At 37.2% G+C, this 25,616-nt stretch overlaps 1 protein-coding gene across 3 annotated transcripts in view; it reads right to left on the bottom strand.

Annotated features, from left to right (window-relative positions):
- CDK17 (cyclin dependent kinase 17) overlaps positions 1 to 25,340 on the bottom strand; it is a 114,474-nt gene extending 89,134 nt beyond the window's left edge. For 2 of the 3 annotated variants that reach the window (XR_003519671.2, XM_027591965.2), the window contains exon 1: positions 24,773 to 25,340. The gene's annotated coding sequence lies outside the window, so the exon portion shown is untranslated. Of the gene's footprint in view, positions 1 to 23,310; positions 23,330 to 24,772 lie in introns of those variants that run through there. The other variant, XM_027591966.2, reaches the window with a different exon arrangement.
- Between the last annotated feature and the right edge of the window lie 276 nt (positions 25,341 to 25,616).

Here is a 25,616-nt window from a genome sequence, read left to right as displayed (position 1 = left end):
AATGGGAAAAATCAAGTCAAAAAGACTATTAGCAAGGCTATCATTCAAAATAGGAGAGATAAAGAGCTTTCCAGACCAAAACCAAACGAAACAAAATTAAACTAAAGGAGTTCATGACCACCAAACAAGCCCAGCAAGAAACATTAAAGGGGACTCTCTTGAGTGGAAAGGAGAGACCAAAAGTGACAGAATAAAGGTAGGAAACACAAAAGCAGTAAAAATGAATATTTCTGTAAAAAAAAATCAGTCAAGAAACTCACAAAATAAAAGATGTAAAATATAATAATATATACCTAAGATGTGGGGAGGAGAGGAATAAAGAATGGGTTCAAACTTAAATGACCATCAACAATACAGACTGCTATATGCAGAAGAAATTATATACAAACCTGATGGTAACCATATATCAAAAACCACTAATAAATATGCAAAGAATAAAGAGAAAGAAATCCACATGTATCACTAAAGTAAATCAGCAAACCATGGAAGAGAGAAAGACAAGAGGTTCACAAAAAATCTTAAGAAAAAAACATAAAACAATAAAATGACAAATATGTATCTATCAATAATTACTCTGAATTTAATTGGACTAAATCCTATCAAAAAACACAGGGTGACAGAATGGATAAAAACACAAACAAAAAAAACAAGACTCATCTTAAAAATGAGACTCATTTTAGACCCAAAGACGCCAGCAGATTGAAAGTGAGGGGATAAAAAAACATTTATCATACAAATGGATGTCAAAATAAAGCTGGAGTAGCAATAATTATATCTGACAAAATAGATTTTAAAACAAAGACTAACAAGAGACAAAGGACATTATATAATAATAAAGCAGACAATCCAACAAGAAGATATAACAATTGTAAATATTTATGCACCAAACACAGGAGCACCCAAATACATAAAACAGTTTAACAAACATAGAGGAACTAATCAATAATGATACAATAATGTAGGGGACTTTAACAGCCCACTTATATTAATGGACTAGATCATCTAAACAGAAAATCAACAAGGAAACAATGGCTTTCAATGACACATTGGACCAGATGGATTTAACAGATACATTCAGAACATTCCATCCTAAAACAGTAGAATATACACTCTTTTCAAGTGCACATAAAACATTCTCCAGAACAGATCACATATTGGCCCACAAAACAAGTCTCAACATATTCAGAGCATCAAAGTCATACCATGCATCTTTTCTGACCACAAGGCTATGAAACTAGAAGTCAACCACAAGAAAAAAATCTGGAAAGAGCACAAATACATGGATAAAAAACATGCTACTAAGCAATGAATGGGTCAACCAGAAAATAAAAGAAGAAATAAAAAAAGTACAAGGAAACAAATGAAAATGAAAACACAATGGTCCAAAACTTTCGGGACACAGCAAAAGCAGTTCTAAGAGAGAAGTTTATAGCAATACAGACCTACCTCAAGAAGCAAGAAAAATCTCAAATAACTTTACACCTAACAGAGTTAGAAAAAGAACCAACCAAAACCCAGCAGAACAAAGGAAATAATAAACATTAGAGCAGAAATAAACATAGAAACTAAAGAAAACAACAGATCAATGAAATCAGGAACTGCTTCTTTGGGGAAAAAAAAATCAATATAACTGATAAACTTCTAAACAGACTTATGAAGAAAAAAAAGAGAAATGGCCCCAATAAATAAAATCACAAATGAGAGAGAATAAAAAAAATACCACAGAAATACAATTACAAGGGAATATTATAAAAAACTATATGCCAACAAATTGGACAAACTAGAGAAGATGGTTAATTCCTAGAAACATATAAACCACCAAAGCTGAAACAAGAAGAAATACAAAACCTGAACAAACCAATACCCGGCAAAGAAATTGAATCAATAATCAAAAAACTCCCAAAAAACAAAAGTTCAAGACCAGATGGCTTCACAAGCAAATTCTACTAAACATTTAAAGAAGAGTATGCCTAGTCTTCTCACATTCCAAAAAACAGAAAAGGAAGGAAAACTTCCAAATTCATTCTATGAGGCCAGCATTGCCATGATACCAAAACCAGATAAAGACACCACCACAAAAGAGAACTATGGGCCAAAATCCCGGATGAACACAGATGCAAAAATCCTCAACAAAATACTTGCAAACCAGATCCAACAATACATTACAAAAATCATTCCCCACAATCAAGTGGGATTTATTCCTGGGGTGTAAAGGTGGTTCAATCTTCACAAATCAATCAATGTGACACATCACATCAATATGAGAAAGAAGGGGCACCTGGCTGGTTCAGTAGGTGGAGCATGCAACTCTTGATAAGTTCAAGTCCCGTGTCGGGTGTATACATTACTTAAAAATAAAATCTTAAAAAAAAATAACAGAAAGGATAAAAACCATGTATCATTTCAAAAGATGCAGAAAAAGCATTTGACAAAGTACAACACCCATTCATGATAAAAACTCCCAACAAAGTAGTTTTAGAGGGAACATAACTCAACATTATAAAGGCCTCATATGAAAAACCCATAGCTAAGATCATCCTAAATGGGGGAAAAAAACAGCTTTTTCCTCTACAGTCAGAAATAAGACAGGGATGTCCACTCTCATCACCTGGACTCAACATTGTGCTGGAATTCCTAGCCACAGCAATCAACAACAAAAAGAAATAAAAGGCATCCAAATAGGTAAGGAAGAAGTAAAACTTTCACTATTTGCAGATGACATAATACCATACATAGAAAACCCTAAAGACTCCAACAAAAAACTGCTAGAACTGATAAAACAAATTCAGTAAAGCTGCAGGATACAAAACTAATGTATAGAAATCTGTTGCATTTCTATACATTAATAATGAAGCAACAGAAAGAGAAATTAAGAAAACAATCTCATTTACAATTGCACCAAGAAATACTAAGATACCCAGGAATAAATCTAACCAAAAAGGTGGGGAAAGACCTGTATTCTGAAAACTATAAAACACTGATGAAAGAAACTGAAGATGACACAAAGAAATGGAAAGATATTCCATGCTCAAGGACTGGAAGAATAAATATTGTTAAAATGTCTATACTATCCAATCTACACATTCAATACAAACCCTATCAAAATACTAACAGCATTTTTCAAAGAACTAGAACAAACAATCCTAAAATTTGTATGGAACCACAAAAGACCAAATAGCCAAAGCGATCTTGAAAAAGCAAAGCAAAGCTGGAGGCATCAAAATTCTGGACTTGAAGTCACATTCAAAGCTGCAGTAATCAAAACAGTATGGTACTGGCACAAAAATGGACACATAGAGCAATAGAACAGAACAGAAAACCCAGAAATGAACCCACAATTATATGGTCAATTAATCTTTGACAAAGCAGGAAAGAATATCCAATGGAAAAAGTTTTTTCAACAAATGTTAGGAAAACCAGACAGCAAAGTGCACAAGAAAATAATTGGCCCACTTTCTTGCACCATACACAAAAAGAAATTCAAAATGGATTAAAGACCTAAATATGAGGCCTGAAACCATAAAAATCCTAGAAGAGAACAAAGGCAGTAAATTCTTCAACATAGGCCAAAGCAACATTTTTCTAGATATGTCTCCTGAAACAAGGGATATAAAAGCAAAGATAAATTATTGGGATTACATGAAATTAGAAAGCTTTGCACAGCAAAGGAAACACTCAGCAAAACTGAAAGGCAACCTATGAAACGGGATAAGGTATCTGCAAATGACATACACAATAAAGCCTTAATATCCAAACTATATGAAGAACTTAAAAAGCTCAACCACCAAAAAACAAAAAATCCAATAGAAAATGGGCAGAAGATGCCTGGGTGGCTCAGTCAGTTGAGCATCTGACTTGGTTTTGGCTCAGGTCCTGATCTCACAGGTCATGGGATCTGACCCCGTGTCTAGTTCCATGCTTAGTGTGCGTCTGCCTGGGTATTCTCTCCCTCTGCCCCTTCCCCTGCTCATGCGTGCTCTCTCTAGAATAAATAAATCTTAAAAAAAAAAAGAGAAAGAGAGAATGGGCAGAAGAAATAAACAGACATTTCTCCAAAGACATACAGATGATCTATGGACACATGAAAAAAAGATGTTCATCATCACTTAACATCAGGGAAATGCAAATCAAAACTACAATGAAATATCACCTCACACCTGTCAGAACAGCTAAAATCAACATCACAAGAAACAACGTGTTGGCAGGGATGTGGAGCAAAAGGAAACCTCTGCCTTGTTGGTGGGGATGCAAACCAGTGCAGCCACTGTGGAAAACAGTATGAACAGGCCTCAAAAAGTTAAAAATAGAACTACCCTATGACCCAGGAATTGCACTACTGGGTATCTACCCAAAGAATACAAACTAAATCAAAGGGATACATGCACCGGTATGTTTATAGCAGCATTATTAACAATAGCCAAATTATGGAAGCAGCCCAAGTATCCACTAATAGATAAATGGATAAAGAAGTGATATACATATATGTACATATATATAATGGAATATATATATATATAATGGATGCATATATATATATATAATGGAATATTATTCAGCCATAAAAAAGGATATCTTGCCACTTGCAACAACATGGATGGAGCTAGAGAACATAATGCCTAGTGAAATAAGTTAGTCAAAGAAAGACAAATAACATATTTTACTCACATGTGGAATTTAAGAAAGAAAACAAATCAGCAAAGGGAAAAAGAGAAAGACAAATCAAGAAACAGACTCTTAACTATAGAGAACTGATGGTCACCAGAGGTGAGGGAGGTGGGGGGATGGGTTAAATAGATGATGGGGAATAAGCAGCACACTTGTGATGAGCACTGGGTGGTATGTGGAATTGCTGAATCAGTATATTGTACACTTGAAACTAGTATGTATGTTAACCAGCTGGAATTTAAATAAAGCCTTAAAGAGCCAAAAACATAAAAAATAAATAAATAAAACACACTTGGATTAAAACAGAAAAAAAAAAAAAAAGCTGCTGCTCTAAGGACATTCTCAACCAATCCTCAAATCTAAAATCTGGTCTTCCAGGGCGCCTGGGTGGCTCAGTTCGTTAAGCGACTGCCTTCGGCTCAGGTCATGATCCTGGAGTCCCTGGATCAAGTCCCGCATTGGGCTCCCTGCTAGGTGGGGGGTCTGCTTCTCCCTCTGACCCTCCCCCCATCTCATGTGCTTTCTCTCTCATTCTCTCTCTCTCAAATAAATAAAATCTTTAAAAAATAAAATAAAATCTGGTCTTCTAAATTGATTTATTCACCAGAATTAAGTGGGTTATGTAAATGTAAAGTTCCTGGGTTTCACCATATTATAAACTCCTTAAGGACAGAAATATTTAAATCTTTGTGTCCCTCCCTACCCCCATCCTATCACTCATATCCCCCCAAAATTGGCTATATCAAGCCAGATTATTTCTCACTGCATCTTTCTAAATTAATGCTATACTTTATCCTTAAGCATATTAAGGATTCTACAGTCCCACATCATCTCAAAATGAACTGTACAGGAAACTGAAAAGATGAGACTTTACCACATGGTGACACATGATGACCCAATATAAAGATACCCTGTGAGGTTCAGCTAGTCATTCACTCTTTTAAACACCTCCTAACTCCAACAATAAGAAATTTAAAAAGCATTATGGGAACTTCAATAGAAAGAGGTAAAAATATTTAGATATTTAAAAGGTCATATGACACATTTTTCAATTACCACAAAATAAAGGATTATTTGTCTTCTATAGATTTTCAAAGCTCAAATCTCACAAAATCTCCCACTTTGTAAATATTCATGTAGGTTCACTGAAAATGTTCTTAGCCATGCCCAGTACAAGGTAAATATGAATTTGCTCTTAATGTTAAAAAAAAAAAAAGCATGTAGGCAACTTTATAACTTTTCTCACCAAAACATATCTCAACAACTGAATGTGCTACTCTGTCACTGATGACACAATAACAGTTTATCACATTTTTAAAAAACTAGCTCTTTATTAAACTTTTCATAAGACAAATCCTACTGAATAGTGACCAACTTTCCTTGCAACAGTGGAAGACTTGGCAAAATGTTAAAAATGCCAGGACTCTTCCACTTTTTGGTAGTTTTTGTTTCTATGAAGTGCTAAATTAGACTAAGATGAAATGAAGAAAAAAGAGGGCAAAATGTGCATACCCATTAATAATGACTTTTTAAAAAAGATTTCCTATGAGGATAGAGAAAAATATTTAAAAACAGTAATGTCTGAATTAACCAGACTTCTGTCAAATAGGATACTGTTCTTCAACCTGAATTGCTCCCTTAAAAGGAATTAAATGGATTCTAGTTAATCAAAGATTGAGTATACGGACCTAGATCCTTTCTTCTTTGCTTCATTATTGCTTAATATCTGTTAAATCTTGTTCCTCAAAAGCTGAAAGGTAACATATTCCTACATTTAATTAACATCTGGTAAAATGTGAATTACATACAACCGCAGCATTGGTTGACCAAGGGTTTGTAACATACAGGAAGTCCATTTGGTTCAGCAAAAATTGAGAATAAGCCTAATTCGATTCAAATCCTGACTCCTTCATATAGACACTGGGGAAAGTGAGAAGTACGACACTGAGAAATCCAACCTTAGTTATTCCCTCTTTGGAGAAGGAAATAAAAAACTACCTCAAAAAGATGTGAGATATAAATTAGAATGTATGGACTATACCTAGCACACTGTAGGCATTCAACAAATGTTACTTCTTCCACTAAACACTCCCGAAGTATTAACACCAAATACATGTACTGTATATAAAATTGCAGTCTATATACACCACTGACCTCTCCTCAATCACAGTCAAAATGAGAGATTAACTTTTATGGGGTAATGTGGGAGCAAGTTAGTAAAATTATTTATAAGAAAATATTCTCAATTTCAAATAACTACCCTGCAAACAGAATCTCCCATCAGGCAATTAAGTAAAGAATGTCATGATAAACTGACTAGTTCTGTGAACAGTCTGTATTTTGTACAAGCACAGAACTATTGAATGAAAATTCATCACTGGGGTCAATAGGTCTTTCTCCACCCAGACATATAAGGCCTTCGTGTTCTGACCCCACTACTTTTCAGCCACGTCTTCAGAGATCACATTACAATATCCTGGTTTTCTTCCAACCTCTCCAGCTGCTCCTTTACAGGTTTGCACACGCATGTGCATGCACACATACACCCCACATATAGCTATTAGGCACTAGAACTTCTAAGGCCAAAGTATTTTTCTTCTCACTCTATACTTCTTCCTCAGGCAAACTCATCTAGGTACATGGATTCAATATAAACAGTAACTCCCAAATTTCTATCTCTGATCCTTTTATAGCTCTTTTCTTAGCTGCAGGCTCCTGTATCCTACTGCCTACTTAGGTGTCTCAGACACCTTAATTATAAAAGTTAGGCCTCATTCTTTAGGGGAAATCATTCAATGTCAAACCCCTCACCAAGGGAATATATTGTCTGAGTGGCTGGTCCTAAGAATCATACTTTTTATAATTACATTTTCAAGTTTATTGTAGTTCTGAATGGGTAGTGAGAACTGAAACCAACTAAATCCAGAGTTTACAGTCTACATTAACATCACTATTCAGTTGTCCTGGACAACATGACTTTACTATTCCAGGAAACTCTTGTCCAGGCAGATAAGAGTTGCAAATAACTTCATTGTTCATTTCAGGAACTTCCCCCAAAACCCCATATAAACCAACAGCAGACTATTCAACTTTTTAATAAATAGCGAATGATTGTTCACTTTCCAAGACACTTTGAAAATCTCACCTCAAAACCCTTGCTTTGCTATATCTATCAATCCTAAACTATTATATCGTGATCCTAATTCTAATCAGCTCCTGCACTGAAATAGCTCTCTTAAAGACTCCAAATCCTCAATAAATATCCCAACTTTGCTCTCCCTTCCTATTTTGCTCTTCTTTTCATTCACATACCCTTCCCTTCCCCTAGCAGATCCTACCAACTCTGTAAAGGTAGTTCTCTCCTTTATGCAATAAATTCACCAGGTGGTTTCTGGTGCTATTTTCTAAGAGTCAACATTCCACAGCACTACCAGATAGTTTCCCAAATATCTGTAAATTCAGTTCAGCAATACTAGTTTCATCACAAGTAATGTTAGGAAAATATGAATGCCTTTATAAAAGGGCATAAGAAATCATCATCTACATTAGGCAGCATCTGCTGACACTATTAGTTCCATTTTCTTAATGAGTTAAAACAGATATTTAGCCTACAAATAAAATTTCTAAATAATACCAAATAAAGAGATTACTATCAGAGCAGCCATAAAACAGTAAGGAGTTCTGAGGACAATAGGAGGTAAATCACAGACAGGTTTAATAATTGAAGCAGAAGTCTTAGGAGAAACAGGATGGGGAATAAACTGAATACATGAATAATCCACAACACTAATAATCAGTAGAAGAAAAAAAATACTGCTAAATTTACTACAATTTAACAGTAAAAAACTTTAAAGCAATTTTCATTGCTGTAAAATTATTTTTAAACCATGATGTGGGATTAAGACACAATACATTTTCCACAGTTGAGACTTTTTATCCACCAAGAGTAAATGTATAAGCATTTCTTTTACTATAAATCATTTAAAGCACTTATAAGCCCACAAGGATGCTTACAATGGAGTAATTTGAAAGAAAATTAAGCATTTAGAATGCCCCAATGCTTGGGAGGAACTGAAGGATTCAAATATTAAGATCTAAATGTAAAAATTAAATCTACCAGGGGAAGAAAATATAATTCCTTTATAATCTTGGAGTGTTGAAGACTTTCTAACTAAGTTTCAAAGTCCAGAAACATAAAAGAAAAAATAATATCACCATATAAAAAAGGAAAAATTTTGCATAAGAAACATTGTAAAGAATGAAAAAATATATTTTTTGCAACCCATATTACAAAAAGGGCTAATCTCTCTATAGAGAACTCCTGAAACCAAGAAAAGGCCAAAACCTAACAGAAAAATAAACAAAGAACATGAGTTCACAGAAGGGAGAAAAAAGGTAAAATGTCCATTAAACATATAAGAAAATACTCAACGTCATTCATAATGAGAGAAATACAAAAGTCTGAGTTACCCCAGTTCTAATCTATCAAACAGGCAAAATTCCAAAAGTCTGACAACACATTCAGCTGGTGAGAGCATGGGAAAATAAGCCTCTCCAATATTTAGGTACATAATGGCAATATGACTGACTACACCTAACAGAATTACAGAAGCATCTATCTTTTTTAGAAAAATATAATAGTTTTAGATTTTCAGAAAATTGCAAAGATAGTACACACAGTTCCTCTACACCAAACACTTAGATTCTGCAATTAAGATCTTATATTACTATGGTATAACTGTCACAATTAATGAACCCAAACTGATGCATTATGGACTAAAGTCCACCCTATTCAGATTTCACTTTATCGTATTGTCTGTCACCTCTTAAGCTCTTCTTGGCTGTGACAGTTTCTCAGACTTCCCTTGTTTCAGATGACCTTGATAGTTTTAAGAAGTACTGTTCAGGTAGAATATCCCTTGATTAGAACTCACCTGATGTTTTTCTCATAATTAAACTGGGGTTATGGTTTTTTGGGAAGAAGACCTTAGAGGTCAAGTGCTTTGGTCACCACATCATATTATCAACATGACTTATGACTGTTGATATTAAGCCTTAGTCTGTTCAGGCTGCTATAACAAAATACCTTACACAAGGGTGGCTTAGAAGCAACAGAAATTTATTTCTCACAGTTCTGGAGTCTGGGAAGTCCAAGATCAAGGTCCCTGCAGATTCAGTGTCTGGTAAGAGCCCACTTCCTAGTTAATAGATTGCCATCCTCACTGAGTCCTCACATGGCAGAAAAGGTGAGGTAGCTCTCTGGGGTCTCTTATAAGGGCATTAAATCCATGGCCTCCTGATATAAGCACCTCCCAAAGGCCCCACCTCCAAACACCATCACATTGGGGACCTGGTTTCAACATATGCTTTATGAGGGGATACATTTGGTTTATAGTATTAATACTGTATGTTTACAGTATTTATAGTATTAAACCTTGGTCACACAGCCAAGGTAGTGTTTGTCAGGTTTTTCCTATGTCAAGTTACCTTTTTCCATTATTTTTCCACTCCTTAAGAGTCTTGTTATACCTCTTTGAGGGCTGAATAGCTACATAAATCATTTAGAATTCCTCTGCACAGAAGATCTGTCTATTCTTTACCATTTATTTATTTATATCAGTATGGATTCATGGATATGATTTTATAATTGAATTATAATCCAATTTTTAAAATTCTATTTTATTTTGTTGTTCAAATTATTCTATTATTAGCCATTGGGAGTTGAGTTGGCTCCTGTGTGCCTTTTACATACCTCATTCATTGTTTTTGTTGGAGTACTTTCTAACTTTTCAGCATTATTATACTTATTTCCTGGCCCAGTACTAGAATCAGCCATTTCTCCAGAGCTCTGGTTCCTTTTATGGGAGAACAGTATTAGAAACCAAGATCTGGGCACTAGCTGTGCTCACTGTGATTGGAGTGTCATTTTCTTCTAGACCCTCCCAACTGACGCGCAAGGAAACATGTGTACAGATGTATTAATCACTTGATTGATCCTTGTTCTTTGAATCTAAATCATGCATTTGCTTATGTAAATACAAATGTTGTATGTATATTATTCATTTGGTATTGTAATAGCAAAAGGTAAGGAACAAGCCAAGTGTCCACACAGGACTGAGGGACTTAACTACCATATATCCACAGAAGTAAAATTCAGCTATTAAAAATAAAGGAAGATCTTTAACTAGACATGGAAAAATCTCCAAAATAAAACATACATGTATTTGTTTATATTTGCAAAAAACACACTGGAAGGATAAATAGGATACAAAAGGAAATGTCTACCTATAAAAGGTATGGGAGGAAAAACCGGTTGGAGAAAGCAAAAGGGAAAACAAGACTTCTCTGTATCTCTATACAGTTCTAAGTTCTTCATCATATCACCTATTCAAAAAAATTAATTTTTTAAAAAATGTTCAATGCCTACAAAAGTGGAAGGATTTGAAGAGTTCAAATTAAGAAAGGAATGGGGCAGGGTGATAATCATTTGTGAAGAGTAAATACAATGAGAAAAGGTACCTCCATCTTAGGAACAATTATGTATCAAAAATTCTTTGTAAGCATTAGTAAAATAGAAGTATAGCTGACCCATGAACAACGCAGGGGTTAGGGGCACTGACCCCTGTGTGGTCCAAAACCTGTATTTAATTTCTGACTCCCCAAAAACTTGATTACTGATAGCCTACTGTTTACTGGAAGCCTTACCAATAACATAGAGTCGATTAACACACATTTTGTATATTCTCTCTATATATATATAATATATAATATGCTGTATTCTTACAATAAAGCTAGAAAAATGTACAGTACTGTAAGAGTATTTTCTCTTAAGATTTTTTCAATAACACTTTTTTCTAGCTTTATTGTAAGAATACAGCATATTATAGATAGAGAGAGAGAATATACAAAATGTGTGTTAATCGACTCTTTATTCTTTTTTCATACCCCCCGACAAAAAATCAGTGTATAAGTGGACCAGTGCAGTCAAACCTGTGAGGTTCAAGGATCAGCTGTACTTTAAAGTCGACTTTAAAGTACTGAAACACTGTAGCTGCTAAAATTAGCCTATTCTTGGTACCTGCATATAACTTAACTGAATTACTGTTAAATGGATAGTGTTACATGGTTACCTATATTAGCACAGAGGTAAAGTCTAAAGAACTAAATAATCATTTGTAGAGGCACAATTAATATTTGTATCCTTCACTAGTATGCTGATATTCACAGTTAAATAAAAGGACTGTTTCAATGTCATAAATTTACTATTTTTATCTATTTCCCCGACAAAATGGTGAAACCAATTTCTAACATGTGGGATCGCTTCCTCATTGGAAGATAAAAATGGCAGGTTTGCAAATACACATTTCTAAATGCTCCTAAGACACAACAATTTTCATGTCTCTGAGGTGAACCAGAACAGAAAAAAAAAGGTTCAAGTAGCTCTTTTTAGCATTCCCAAAGTTTAGCACTCCCAATCCTTTGAGGCTGTTTCTGAAAGATCAACATATCACAAAAGGTTGTCCATTCAACATCCAGAAGTAGCTCATTTTAGCTGTTCACAAAACTTTCCCAATAACTTCAATGTAGAAAAGAGGACATTCTGCCTAAAAACTGTTCAATGGCTCAATTCTATAAATGAATAAAATCCAAGCTTAACTGGTATAGCTAGCTCCCTCTTTGATTTCATCTACCACAGCCTCTACATGCAACCTCTATTTCTCTATTTCTACTAATGGAAATACTTAATAGGCTGGAGGAGAATTACAATTATTTTAAAAGAATGTAAAATCTTTTTTCTTTTTTTTTTTTAAGATTTTATTTGACAGAGAGAGAGAACGAGAGCAGGAACACAAGCAGGGGGAGTGGAAGAGGGAGAGGCAGGCTTCCCACTGAGCAGGGAGCCTGATGTGGGGCTCGATCCCAGGACCCCGGTCATGACCTGAGCCCAAGGCAGACGCGTAACGACTGAGCCACCCAGGAGCCCCTAAAATCTTTTTTCATACCTCCTTTTTTACATACTGCTTTATCCTAGGAAGTGCTAAAGCTAATTATCTTTAGCATCATCTCCTCCAAGAAATCTACCCTTGGCTGAGTATCATTCCCTCCTTCTCTCCAGGACAACTGTTGGGATGCCTGGGTGGCTCAGTCGATTAAGCATCTGACTCCTGATTTTGGCTCAGGTCATATTTCAGCGTTGTGAGATTGAGCCCCACATTGGGCTCTGTGCTCAGCAGGGAGTCTGCTTGAGATTCTCTCTCCTCCCCACTGAGCGCATACAAGCATGTGCGCACTCTCTGACATAAATCTTTAAAAAGAAAAAAAAAAGGACAACTGTTAAGTCCATCTTCGGTGACAGCACAAATAAATGGATAAAATCATAGGTTACCTAATTTTTACTGAGATGCTCTTTACATGACAGAACCTGGACAATGAGAAAATGGAAGTCTACCCTGATTCCTGATGCAACTCTTACAGATGCACTGACATATCTGGATTGCAGTTTTATAGTTGGAGACCAGCTTGCAAGAAAAAAATGGAGACACCTATTCTACATCTTTTTTGCCTGCTGTTTAAAAAATACATAAAAGTAGAATAAAAATAGATATATATTATCAAAATTCTTTAGAGGAAAAACTGTTTGCCACAGCAGATATTAAGATATATTATTACAAAGCAGTGATAATTAAAATCAGCTGGAGTTAGAATAAGAACAGATGGACAACCAAAACAAATTATCTCAAATTAAGAAAAAAAACCAAAACCCATCTTATACATAGCAATAGGATATTTAAAAAAAAGACAGTATCACAAAATAATGAAAAATGAAGCTGACAGGATTCAGAGAATGGTAATCATTACCTCCTAAGCAACCCAAGGGGAGAATACAGAATAAAAAAAAAAAAAAAAAATCCAGCAATCAAAGAAATCCAAACACAAGCAATGACCTCCTTCCACAAATTATCTAAAGCAAATATTTTAGAGTAGACGTGGCACATTACTACAGCACTGTCACAACAAGCATTACCTGAAAAGGTTTACAGGTTTGATGTGGGAATTCCACTTCTGTATATCTAGTTACCCTAAGGAAATGTAAAATGGGGTGAAAGGATGGTGTGGTCACATGCTACAGCCTGTCCCAGCACAATTTAAAATAATGAAAAATGAAAAGTAGTTATGTTAATAATTTTCAAACAGTATGAAATGCGTAAACTTTTGATAGTTTGCTATAACAACCGAAAATGATAAGCCATAAGAATTATTTGGTAACTTAAAAAAACTGATATTATAAAAAGGATCTTTTTTTTTTAACGATTTTATTTATTTATTTGACAGAGACACAGTGAGAGAGGGAACATATGCAGGGGGAGTGGGAGAGGGAAAAGCAGGCTTCCCGTGGAGCAGGGGAGCCCGAGGCGGGGCTCGATCCCAGGACCCCAGGATCATGACCTGAGCCGAACGAAGGCAGACACTTAATGACTGAGCCACCCAGTTGCCCCTATAAAAAGGATCTTAAACAAAAATATTAAACTCTACATATGAAAAAAGACAAAGGGGTATTTGAAGATGATAACCACTGCTAGGGAATTTAGATTATGGTCTATTTTCTACATTATGTTCTTATATTTAACAAATAATTTTCAAAAACATAATAACTGAGGGGCACCTGGGTGGTTCAGTCAGTTAAGTGTTGGCCTTCAGCTCCGATCATGATCCCAGGGTCCTCGGATCGAGTCCCATGTCGGGCTCCAGTCCCATATCGGGCTCCCTGCTCAGTGGGGAGTCTGTTTTCCCTCTGCCCCGTCCCTGCTTGTGCTCCGTCTCTCTCTCCTTCTCTCACAAATAAATAAAATCTTTAAAAAATAATAACTGAGACTGCACAGATAGAAAACAATAAGACACTCAAAGAAATTGTTATTAAAGTATTAAATAAGAAGGCCATCAGACTAAAGTGGCTCCAATGCCTTGGTACCCGAGGTAAGCAAACCAAAACCTAAGCGAGAGTCACTGCCCAAGAATCTGAGAAAACAAAACTTAAGAACAACCAATCACAAACAGCCAACTAGGCTTTCCAAATAAGACAAATGCTTAAATTATCACCAATCAAATAATTCCCTTTGCTTCTGTGTCTTCTCTATAAAAACCTCCCCCCTCTCCCAGCTCCTGTTGGTGGACAGGTAAAAACCTCTGGCTTGGTGCTCCCTGATTCAATCAATGTATATGCTCATTAAACTTCGAAAAAAACTTTTAACATGCCTCAGTTTACCTTTTAACAAAACAAAGAAAGCAAAACAGAAAGATACTAAAAGGATAAAAAATAAGTAATTGGAACATAGGACTTCTATACATAAAGAAAACCCCCAAGACATAAAACTACAAAATTCAAAAGAATAAAAAGAGAAAAAAATAAGATGCAATGATGTAAAGTTTTAATCACTTTGCCTTTACTTTAAATGTAATTTATATGCATGGTTGCTCCCTTTAACACTATGCTAAACCTTAAAACAGTATTTCTAAACATTGCCTTTAACATTTTATTTTATTATTTGAGAGAGAGAGAGAGAGAGAGAGAGCGCAAGCACAAGCAGGGAGAAGCAGACTCCTGCTGAGCAGGGAGCCCAATGCAGGACTGGATCCCAGGACCATGGGATCATGACCTGAGCCAAAGGCAGAGGCTTAACCAACTGAGCCTCACCCAGCCGCCCCGCCTTTAACATTTTAAAAAACCAAGCTCAGAGATTCCACTTCAGTTGTTCTGGGACAGAGCTTCAGATTTTACATCATGTACACACGTACACACATGGAGGCATCTAGTTGGTTTTTGTTCATTTTTTTAAATCACAAGAGTGCCTCTGAAGTTCAGGTTAAGGCCACTGACCTAGAAGAACATAAGATAATAAAAACCTAAAATAATAAATAGTACATACCCAAGCTGACTTTATGACAAAAAATAAAATGCAAAACCATTTTTTTTTAAAGATTTTATTTATTTATTTGACAGAGAGAGACAGCGAGAGCAGGAACACAAGCAGGGGGAGTGGGAGAGGGCAAAGCAGGCTTCCCGCTGAGCAGGGAGCCTGATGTGGGACTCGATCCCAGGACCCTGGGATCATGACCCGAGCCGAAGGACACTTAACGACTGAGCCACCAGGCGCCCATTTTCTTTTTTTGATGGATAAACTATATGACCGATTACTCTATTTTGGGACTTCAGAATACCTGAGTCACACATAAAAGTCATTAACAAGGAAAGCAAATACTGTCTAGACTGTTAAGATGTCAAACAAGCAGTACAGCATAGGTCTAAAGAATGGAAACAGGGCAAATGGTTTTAAGAAAAATCTGGTTGGTCCTAAGGAAAAGCTTATCAACATGCTTATTAGGAAGATTATAACAGCTTTATTCCCAATGGGCATTAGATAAGAAACAATGAATATCCGATATTATTTGGTCCAGTAATCTATAGTATCCTCCTCCCCATAATGTACCTAAAGGATGCAACACACACCAATTAGTAACACTAACACTGATTCTCAAATTAGGTGGGAGCAGGGAGGCATTTGAGAAAATCCAGGACGTATGTAATTTTAAAAGTCAAAGAGATGATTTTGATTCAACTGTCCTTGTGAATCACTTATTTTACCTAAAGGAATCAACCTGAAGGGATAGATCAGCAAAACATTTCTAGTACCATTACCAATAATTCTTCCTATTATATCAAAGAGTAATATAAAAAAAATTGCCAGCTGTGAGTGCTAAGTGCAAGGTACTTTGCAAAGTGCTTTACACATATCATTTAATTCCCACAACCCCATGAAGAAGGTTCTGGCATTTCCCAATTTTACAGAAGAAATTGACCCTTAAGAGTTTAAGTAACTAGCTCAAGATCACATGATTATTAGTTACTACTGAAGTAGTTTATGGGAAAAAAATGAACATGTATAACCAATTCTAACTTCATATAATAAAAATGAGAGTTCACAATTTTTTCCAAAAAAATTCTACATAAAATAAAAAATTGCCAACAACTTTGTAGTTTCTTGGGAAGAAAAGGGATTAGAGGAGAATAGAAATGTAAATAAGAATATTTGGAGAAAGAAGGGAAAAATCTATGCTCAAGAATTTATGGCGGGGGCACCGGGTCAGTAGAGTGCAACTCTTGATCTCAGGCCCTACCCTGGGTGTTAGAGCTTACTTTAAAAAAATTTTTTTTAATTAAAAAAAGATTTATGGGGGGGCGCCTGGGTGGCTCAGTCGGTTAAGCGTCTGCCTTCGGCTCAGGTCATGATCCCAGGGTCCTGGGATCGAGTGCCACATCGGGCTCCCTGCTCCGCGGGAAGCCTGCTTCTCCCTCTCCCCCTGCTTGTGTTCCCTCTCTCGCTGTGTCTCTCTCTGCCGACTAAATAAATGAAATCTTAAAAAAAAAAAAAAAAAGATTTATGGCAAAAAAATCTACTGCAAAATACAGTGCTGACTCCACTGTTCCTAAAATGATAAAATGTCATTTAAAAAAATCATGACCATGAAAATGTAGCTGATATAAAATGTTTTAATGTTTTAAGACCATACAATAAGTTGAGAAATATGAAAAGGCATGGAGTCTTACAAATTGTGAAAAATTCATTTTTAAATGTCACATCGCAAGATGTCATCAAGCCATAATCTCTGATTTCTTAAAATAAATCAGTTCTTACACTGTAACTACAACAGAGGTATAATTTAATTTTAAAAAATGAATAAAATGTCTTTAAATTGTAAAAACAGACCATAAAGCAGTTTTTATTTAATTACAGTAATCCCAATAAAAACAAAATTCCTGGTGAAGTGTATACATAAACTATCAGGGTAACAGGGATGACAATAAATGCACTGTTCTATCCTTTTGGATGCAATTTTGTACTTTACTTCAGTAAATGCATTTAACTCTAGTACTACATAGCTAAAGAGCTCAATTTCATTAAGGATGAAATTTTATCAGCTAAACCAAATTTTACTCTTGATATTGACGAGTTTTCAGATCTTCTGAAATACGCATTTTATTTACATATAAATATTGTAATTTTATATTTCCAATTTGTCTAAGATAACAAGTTAGTACAATTCATATGAAACTAAAAAGGCCCAATAATGCCAAGTTACTGCCTCTCCAAGTTCGCCTACAAACCGCTTCCAGATTGCTCACACACAAATACCACCTACATGTAACAATAAAACTCAAAACTTTTGATGACTTTTTATTTTCTCCTGTATCAGAACTGACTCTTGACTCTTTCACTCGATGACTAATCTGACCCTAATTTATCAGTTCCCCTAATCCCATCACTTCCTCATTCAATTAAGCAATACCTAATTTGGAGGGAATACCAAAAAAGCATGGTCCCTCTGGAGCACAAAGCCAATCAGAAAAGAGAGAGATTTAAAAATAATTAATTACAAAACAATGTGTTAAGTACTATGGTAAACATAAATGCTATAGTAGAATCACCATAACTCCACCAGAGTAGATCAAAGATGACTTCAAAGGAAGAGACATTTGTCCTCAAAAATGAGAATTTCTCTCAAGTGTCACAGCACTAATACACCAGTTTCCTCATCTTTCTTTATATCCTAGCACTGACCATAAATGCTAGTATAGAACAGACAAGCGCACTTTAGACATGGATACGTGGATGGAAGACATGGATACGGACAGACGGAAGGAAGGAAAGCAAGGATAAAAATATATATATAAATGTAAAGAATGAGTAACTGCTAGGTTAAAATGGGCAAAATTAGATGTAGTAATTCAGATCAGGCATTCCAAAACCCTGACATATGAAAGCAACAACAGTAAAAGATAAATCTAAAGGATATTTAGGAAATAAAATTAACAAAATTTGGTGTGACAGACTGGACTAGGGGAGTAGAGCATAACAGAAAAGATAATCTGCCAAAGATTTTGGCTTTAGTGTCTAGGCTGATGGTGGTGCGCTACTGTTGGCTGGGAATGGAGGTAGGGGATAAAAAAAAGGTCAGCTCTGATAAAGAAGCACTAAGAGGCAATATCTGGGAGGTAGCTAGAAAGGAATTCAGGAAGAGGTCTGGATTAGAAATAAAGATGTAGAGACCCTCAATATATAGGTAATAAGAAAAAAGCACTAAATATAGATGAGATTGTCCAGGGAACATGTAAAACATGAGAACAGGGTCAAGAGCAGAATATTCTAGTCAATTAGCGTTGCTGTTATTTCACATGTCACAAAACTACCTCACAATACCACCCCTTATATACCATATGCAATGACTAACACAATGCCTAGGACACAACAAATGCTTTAAAAATACTGATTATACATACCGCTAAATTGAAAAACCAATATATTAAGCATAATAAAGTCATAAAGGATCATTTCTTAAAAGTATTTCAATAAGAGGTATCTGGGTGGCTCAGTCGGTTAAGCAATGGACTCTTGATTTCGGCTCAGGTTGTGATCTCAGGGTGGTGGGATGGAGCCCCACATGAGGCTCTGCAATGAGGATGGAGCCTGCTTGGGATTCTCTCTCTCCCTCTCCCTCAGCCCCACCCCCTCACGCTTCCCCCTCCTCACTCTCTCAAACAAAAAAATTTATTTTTCATTAAGACTGGCTTGAGGGAGTAAAGGCTGCTTAAGGAATCCAAAATTTACTTCAAAAATCAATAAAAAGCTTCCTTCCCACCAGAAACAGCAGTACAATAAAACATTAAAATCTGGAATTACAAAAAAGGTTTATTTTAAACATAATATTTAAAAGTACATATTAGCTAATTTTTTTTACATATTAGCTAATTTAAAGGATAATGCCTCTAAATTTGGAGTAATAAGAGCTTCAGTGTTGTTACCTGATTTTTCACAAATATTAATTTTTACCAACCTTTAACATTAGCTCACACTATTAACAAATATTAACCATCAATTATAAGACTAGAAGGACTAAATATACGTTTAAGAAAACCAAAGTGAGTTAGTAACTAACCCAGAATATAGTGAAATTATTCTTGGGTCCTTTTCCCACTGTTTACAAATATGCATATAAAATTTCGAGTATTCTTGAAAGTATTTACACTAACAAGTACATAAAAAGAAACAAGGATGTGTTATTAAAAGGTTGACAAGGGACACAAGCGTGGCTCAGTTGGTACAGAATATGTGACTCTTAATCTCAGGGTTGTGAGTTCCAGCCCCATGTTGGATATAAAGTCTATATTAAATAAATAAATAAATAAATAAAACCCACTGACAAAAACCTTTTTTAAATTAACTTTTATGACAACAAAACAAAGCAAATCTTTGTTTTTCCACTTTAGCGGACTACCTTGAGGTCAAGTCAGTAAGTTTCTATTCTTCAAATGGAATAAGAGATAGGATATATATCAACAACACTAATTTGCAATATTTTCATCAGAAGGGGTGGCTTTCAGTGTAAAAAATTATTGCCAAAAATATATAATCTGATCTAATATTTCCATTTTTGGTGGTATACAGCTACCAATAAAAACACAACATCAAAATTTATGCTTTCCTTAAACAATACCAAAACCAAAAGACAATAGGTATTTACATGTGTACAGATATAGATAGAAAATTTATCTACCTTAAGGCAAAATTTTCACCTAATAGTGAAGCAACCTATGCAACATGCATCTGGACTGTCTTCTCTTTTATGGCATATGCGTAATGCAAACTAATTTTAACACATGTAAAATCAAAATGAGTAAGTAAACATAATGGTAAAAATGAGAGTAAATATACAGTATAATTATTTTTGCTTTTCAGTACCTATATTCATTTTATTTTGTGCCCAAACTGATTGATAAATCCATGATTAAAAATAAATCTAGAAACATTTTCAGTATCTTTTTAGTACCTTTAAATTCATTTTGAGCTATAAATATGTCCTCTCTTACACATTTTGTATAGATCAATTTTTTGTGTGTGCAGTAAACCTAATTCAATGGAATTTAAATCTAATTTTGATGAGCTTTTTAATTTACCCCTTTTTAGTTCTTGCTACAGCAGACACTTAACATGAACTTTTTAACATCACATCCCCATGGAAGTGTTGTAATAAAATGGTTTGAACACCAAAACTGGAACCCCAGCTTCACCATAGAGGTAGAACCTAAGATAATTAATCTAAGGCATCTGTGTCTTTATTTGAAAAATAGGCACAATACTTATATGATGGCCTTACTATGAGGATTTAACAAAGTAACACCTGGCATGGTACACCTAGCAAAAGAAATAAGTTTAATTTCTTTCACACACTTTTATCAAAAAATAATTTTAAAAGGAGACTTTGGAGAGCAAGATAATTTTCATTCATCCCAATATGCCACGGATTTGTAAATCTACCTCCTCACATACAGTATTATCATATGTTACTGCAGAACGTTACTGATAGGAGACACCCCCCCCATTAGATTTATTGGTAGCTATTTACTGGTTTTCCAAAAGTTGGCCAACAGAGAGAGGAAACAGGCTAGGAAAGGTAAGCCACACTCACATACATTCAATACATTTTCCTGGCCCCTGGCAATTACGCTTTCCAGTGAGTATTTTGCAGATATGAAAGTAGCTATCAACTAAAAAGGCTGGGACCAAAATAATGACAAAGAATCCACTAATGACGGTAAGAATTCTTGGCTTAATATTGTAAATATCTCATAAAAATGAAAAAAAAAGGTCCTCCCTCCAGTTCAAAGAAATTGCCAACACTGTAGGTTGAATGCTAGTCAACTATACCAAGTTTCCTATTTAGGCAATTTTTTAACCTCACAAGTACTATATAAAGCGTAATTTTAAATGCCATAAGCCTATTTTATCTTCGTCATTTAAAACACAAAATGCCGTATCAGTTTATAAAATGCACTTTAAATAACTTTCCCATTTAAAAGTTTAAGCAAAAATTACACATTCAAAATTCAAAGGACCTAAAACTAGTCTTCCTTCACATATATAAAAGGAGGCAATTTTTAAAATAGATAAAATATCCTAATGAATATTTTTATAAGCTGAATTTAACATATAACGTCCTTTTTCTACAAGACAGCAACACATTCACTAAGTAATTATCCTCCGTGGAAGTATAAAAGCTATAAAAAAAAAAAATGCCATGACATGATGCTGCAATCTTTATAAAGATTAGAGAACAGTAATAAAGATTCAAAATGTAATGCCTTATAAATACTCAGCACTATTAGACAATAACAAAGAAAATAGCAGGGAAAATATTTTCTGTTCACAGATAACTTTTCCTAATATTAAAGGAAATCATCTTCACTTCTGAATATCTTCCTCAGTTGCCATTATAGTTTCTACTACTCACAACAGTTGCAGTTGTTTAGTAGTATTTCACAAATAAAGAGAAAGAAGAAAAATATTGCTGAAAATAATGGGAAAAACAAAAGCCTCAACAGAGTAAATTACTTTATATAACATAATTTGGTGGAGCTCTCGTTCCACCATAATCATAGAACTGGAGCAATATCTGAAAACTATATACATTAAAATCTGTTTAGTCAACACAACTATTCTGCAATACAGAAAATAAAATTTATTTTTTCCATTTTTTGTAAAACCAATGACTTATTAGAACAAGATTACGGATATACAAAGCTACCACCATATATTGGATAGCTACCATACACGGAATCAATTCTTCCACTTTCATCTTTCCTGACTATGTATCTTTCTCCCTTCAGGTAACCAGAGCACATCAGGCAGGCTGCACTATTTCAAATAACTAACACTGACTTTATTGGGCCTTAGTTCAAGGATGAGAATAAACTATTTTATATTAGTTTCTTCTAGTAATAGGAAAATTAGGTTATTAACAAGGCTTCATATTTCATACACTTTTTTTGATTGAAAATGAATGTAAAAATTTGGAAAATACAGAACTGTATTTTTATTCATCCATAAATACCACCACCCAGAAATCTTCAGTAACTTTTTAGACTTCCAAGAATTAAAATTCAATAATCTAATTAAATACCAACAAATATGTAGAAAGAAAAAAACATTGTACCTTCCTTTCGGCCTTTTGATAACTGTTACATAAAACACTGATTATTAATGATATGACCTGTTAATTTCACAAAGATATCTGAAAAGTGTTAAGTGGTGAGAGTGGGGTAGGGAGTCCCACAATTCAGATACTGGTCTCTAGACTGAAACCCCTTTTACAATTTTTATAGCGTCAACATTTTAATGGCAGCAAGATATGATTGTTGTGAGAATGATATTAATAGTAACTTCGCTATATCAAACGGGCTTTACTTTTAATTTCTTTCCATTCAAATTCAATGTCTATTTTCGCTGTAAAAAGTATTTTAAAACAGCTTAAATTCAAAGACAGCTATTTTCTTTGAAGTCCAGCATTCAAAACTGTTAAGTGTTTCTGGCCTATGAGACAGTCCACCAGATAAAAGAGTAACGCTTTTATATGCCAAAATTCTCCGCAATAAAAAGACTATTCCTTAAATACAGCCACATTTTTTCTTTTGTTACAACCGCTGTTTATGGAAGTATGCAGATGTTAGAATTACAAAGACTGATATGACTTCATTAACCAAAAAACCAATGATACTACTGCTAGCGAATTTTTTTTCTTAAAATTTGATCGAACCTTATCTCTAGCTTCAACGGAGGCTTTCGTTGACTCAAGGCATCAAATATCTTAAAATCCCATTCATCTTCTTCTGCCCAATGGTTAACAAAACAAGTCTAAAATACAGTAACTCAAATTTGTTACTTGGACCTTCTTACACAAGCGCCTTTTAAAAGAAATCCCTCAACAAAGACTCAAGAATCAGCAAAGTTTGAGGAAAGAATTGTCTGTCTTTAAGTCAAGCATTTCCTGGTAAGTGACAGAAGGTCTGGCTGCCAGGAACACACTTTGCTGACCCTAGGAAGAGCCAAGACTTGAAAAAAATTTGCCACTTTTGTTATCTAGAAAATTTATTTGGCTAAGAGGTGATAAAGCATAACCAACGACGTGTCTTTAGTGGACGAATCAATATAAAGGAGAAGCGCCACGGATTTCAGCTATGCTTTTGCCATTTTTGAAGAAAAGCTAATTGTTAGTGGCCATGTGACATTATAAGATCCCAGAAAGGAAAGGGTGGGAGGAAGAGTGAGGAGTTCAAGGCAGTTCAGGGTCAGAACAAGCTCAGGCATCCTGTCATTAGCAAACGTTCCCCCAAGCTGAAGGCAAAATACTGCTTACCCGAAAAGGAGTGGGTGAAAAGTGAAAAGAATGAGGGGAAAACCACAAGAGAGTCAATGTGGCAGTGAGGGGGTGACAGGAGGCAGGGAATCTGGAGCTATCCAGCTGAGTTGGGGAGCAAAAGCATCGGGCACAAAAATGCTGAGAAAAGCAACTGCAACGGAGACGACAATACTTGGCAGCTCCCCATTCTTCCCCCCTCCCCATCGGCTCTTTGGGTTTCCCACACTCCCTCCACCTCAGCCCTTGACCAACACTCAGGGGTGTGACCCGCCAGCGGGAGGCTGCGGTGATCTTTGTCTCGGCCGGCTCCCCACGCGAGGGCTTCTCCTCCTCCTCGGCGCTCGCCACCCGCTCACACCCCCGGCGTCTCCAAGGAGCTGCAAGCGCCGCGGCCGCCACCGCCTCCTCGCCCACCTCCCCGCGGACTCGCGCCCTTCCTTCCCCTCAGCCGCCCGCGCCTGCGGCTCCACCCCCGCCGAGGGGAATCTTTGTGTCTCGGGGGACTTTCTGCCTCTTCCCTCGCGGGCCTCGCGGGGAGACCGGCCTCCCCCGGAGACCAAATGGGCAGCAAGCACCGGAGGCGGCGGCGACTGCAGGGCCTCCCGCGAAGGAGCCGGTCAGATACAGCACCCCACCCCACCCCCGGAAATGCCTCGGCGACCCAGGGTTCGCGCTGGACCAGGGGGGCGACAGGCACTCGGAGCTCCCCTGGCTGCGCCTCCCTCTCTCAACTTCCCGGCCGGGCCTGAGCCTCCTGCGCCCACAACAGCGGCCCGCCCCGACCCTCCGTCCCAAGCACCCTCCCGGGGTCGGCCGGGCAGCGGGAAAAGCCCCGCGCGGTCGCCAGCCGCCAGCTCACCAGCAAGTGCGGGGGCCGCGTCGCTAGGCGAGGCGCGGAGGGTAAGCGGCTCCGCCGACGCCCGCGGCGACCGGATGCAGGTCCGGGTCCCAGCGGCTGGCAGACCCAAGGCGCCTCCGAGGCGCAGGCCTCCGCTGCCGCCTTCCGGCTCTCGCCTAGGGTCCGGAGCCTTCGGGAGGGGCCGCGGGTTCCTCACACGTTGCCAAGCCCCCCGGACAACATGGCTCCCGGGCCGCCGAGCCGCGAGGGCAGCCCACTAATCCCCTCGGAGGAGCCCGGGCGGGAGCGAGGCTGGCAGGGAGGTGCCGACGCCCGGCTGAGGCGGCCCGCTCGGACGAGGGCTCCTTCTTCTCTGCTGCCGGACCGTGAGGAGCTCAGGAGACCGCGGGCGGCCGCTTTCGTTCGCTGCGTGTGCGTCGCTCTCTCACTCGGCGGCTGCGGATTGACGCCTCCGCCTGTTCCCCGGAGGAGAGCGAGCGAGCGGAGAAAAAAGACTTTTATTGAAACGATCCAACCAGCAGCAGCGGAAAAAAGCGACCAGCCGCGGAAGCTTCCCCCACCCTCGCCTGAGCAGCTCGCCGCGGGCAGCGCGACCCCTGCTGGCGGCGGCAGCGGGGCGGAGCTGGCGGTCCAGGGGCGGGGCCTAGAGGGTGGGGCGGGGTATCCCCGGGAAACCCCCCGCCCCGAGGTGGGGGCCTTGTTCTCTCTGGGGGGAGGGAGGTGAGCAGGTTGAGATGGTTTGGTAGGGCCCCTCCACAGCGACTGGGAAAGAAATTATGCGGGTAATTCAGCCCCTTCATCTTTCTCCCACCACCCAACAAAACAAAACTCTTGCTTAAATTAT

This window comes from Zalophus californianus, chromosome 9 (genome assembly GCF_009762305.2).
Source record: "Zalophus californianus isolate mZalCal1 chromosome 9, mZalCal1.pri.v2, whole genome shotgun sequence".
Lineage (NCBI taxonomy): Eukaryota > Metazoa > Chordata > Mammalia > Carnivora > Otariidae > Zalophus > Zalophus californianus.
The sequence above is the reverse complement of the archived record's forward strand: the minus strand, read 5'-3'. Positions and strand labels throughout refer to the sequence as shown.